The sequence below is a fragment of the Zingiber officinale genome, chromosome 2B, assembly GCF_018446385.1.
Source record: "Zingiber officinale cultivar Zhangliang chromosome 2B, Zo_v1.1, whole genome shotgun sequence".
Lineage (NCBI taxonomy): Eukaryota > Viridiplantae > Streptophyta > Magnoliopsida > Zingiberales > Zingiberaceae > Zingiber > Zingiber officinale.
In genome coordinates, this window is record NC_055989.1 from 8,807,158 (window position 1) to 8,809,814 (window position 2,657).

Consider the following 2,657-nt stretch of genomic DNA (forward strand, 5'->3'; position numbering starts at 1 on the left):
AGAGTTGATATGTAAAATACCGTAAAGGAAGAATAACCTTAAGGGAATTTTTAGAAATTTTTTTAGAAATTTTCTGAGAATTTTTCGAGGTTCGTATGGCAAGTTTAAGAGGATGAATTTATAGGCTTGGGAAAAAGTCTGTTTGGAATACCCAAAGATGGGAGTTGATTGAGAAATCAACTTAGGGTTTGATTAAATCAAACCTGAGTATATAAACCTTTCTCTTAATCTTGATTTCACTTCCTTCCCTAAGCTCTCGACGCATTTCCCTTCTTGCAATACTTATCCCTCTTCCTCTCCTCTCCTCCCCAACCCGACGTCGATCCTCTCGTCTTCCTCTTCTTCTACGGGTACAAAATCCATCTTTCTCACCAATGCCGACCCGCTTCTCCTCCTCTTCGCGTCGCTCAACACCTGACGCTACTGTCACCTCCCTATTTTCGCCGCGATTGTGCCGTCACGATGGGGTCGAGCTCGTCGACGTCGCTCACCCCGCACCCGCTGAGCATCCCTTCTCCCTCTCCCTTGCGTCATCGCCTTCCATCTTCTCCTGATCTGTCGCCCTTTCTCGCAGTCGTCCCTTCAACAGAGCAGAACCAGCAGACGGTGCCGGTAGCCACCGCCGATACGTGCCCTAACCACTGTCTCTTCTCACTGGCACCGACTACCCAAGCCTTGATCCGATCGTTGTCCGTTCATTCCTGGCCACGATCACTCATTAGAAGTCTAGCATCCACGTTCTTTGGATGTGCCCTAGCTCCATCCATTTGTTTTGATAGAATCTACCTTGCTGTCACCTTAGAGGTAAGCAACTAAACCTAGTAGATGATTCGAGTGATTGATCTATGATCCTCACGTGATGCTGATTTGGGGTTATTGTCTTAGAGGGTAGTAGTTTCATTTAGTTTCGGCCACAACACCGTTGATAACCAGTAGCGGGCTCTTCTAGTAGCTAGTCTGATTTGTGCCAGTAGCGATCGCTGAAGAAGAAGAGGTAAAGGTTGTTGGTGCAATATCCCTAGGTCAAGGTTGACCTGGTTGACTGAGCTTGAATTGAGTCAAGCTCGAGTCTTGATGTTTGGCTTTCGATATTTGACAATACATGTAGACAACACATGAAGATTACAGGTGTAATTGTTCATGTGGTGAGATTGTGAAGGAGAGTCAAGTAGGTCAAGGTTGACTGGATACTTGACTGGAAAATCCTGGTGAGTAAAGCCAGGTGAAAGTCCTAACTGGGAAGTTAGGCAGAAAGAAAGTCCTAGTGAGTGAAGCTAGGCAAAAGGAAATCCTGGTAAGTGAAGCCAGGTGAAAGTCCTAGTGAGTAAAGCTAGGCAGAAGGAAATCCTGGTGAGTGAAGCCAGGTGAAAGACCTGGTGAGTGAAGCCAGGCAATTGGGAAAGTCCTGGTGAGTGAAGCCAGGCACGAGGAAATCTAGATGGCTCAAGGCTGATCGGACATCTGGTGTTGGAAAGTCCAAGTATGTCAAAGGAATTGACCGGATACTTGGCATGAGTTGGAAAGACCAGGTAGGTCAAAGGGATTGACTGAATACTTGGCATGAGGAGGAAAAGTTCAAATAGGTCAAAGGGATTGACCGGACACTTGGTGAGAGAGTCCTAGAAAGTCAAGGGTGACCGGATGCTAGGCATGATGGACCAACAGGTCATGGTTGACCGGATGTTGGCTTAAGAGACTTTGGACTTGTTTTCGGGCAAAAACAAGGAGCTGGATCGATCAGCCGATCGATTGGCACATGCCCAATCGATCGGCCGATCAATTGGGTGAGTCCTCGCGACAAACCTCTTCCCAATCGATCAGTGGATCGATTGGGGAGAAGCATCGCGCGAACAGAACAGCTCTAGATCGATCGGTCGATCGATCCAGGCGATTCCCAAGAGAACAGAGGCACTCTGGATCGATCAACCGATCGATCCAAAGCCTCCCCGATCGATTGGGAGCAATCCAATCGATCGGGATCCGACTGTTAGAGCTAGATAAAGCCGTTGGCATGCGATTCCTTCGCTATTGCTCGCACCGTTCAGCTCCAATCTTCACAGCAGCTTCTCCACAGCGTTCTTCCACTCTCACCACCAGTTCTTGAAGGATCTTGGAGAGATATCCAAGTCAAGAGGCGTGACTACACGAAGAAGAAGAAGCTAGGGTTAGGGCTTTCATTGCATATCTTGTAAGATATTTCTTGTATTTGTCTTCCCTTGCTTTCTTGTTGTATTGAGAGTATTGTAGGGCTTCTCCGCCTTCGGTAGTTACCGAAAAGGAGTGTTTTATTAGTGGAGGGTGCGTGAGTGTGTGGATCCTTGGACTAGTCACCTCTTGTGAGGTGGATACCAAGTAAATCCTTGAGTTAGCGTTGTTGTATTTGTGTTCTTGTATTTTCTACTGCACATCATCGCAAGAAACAAGCAACGACGAGCACGAGATCGCGCCGAGCTATTCACCCCCCCCTCTAGCTACATAATCGGTCTCAACAAGTGGTATCAGAGCAAGGTTGCTCTTCACCGGAATCATCACCGGAAAGGGAAAAGAGCTAGAGGGTGAAGAAGTTGGAGCAAAATTCTTCAAGTCAAAGATTTTATCAAGCTCAACTTCAATGGAATTCCAAGACGGACTTGGATTCGATACAAGGGTGCCTCCAT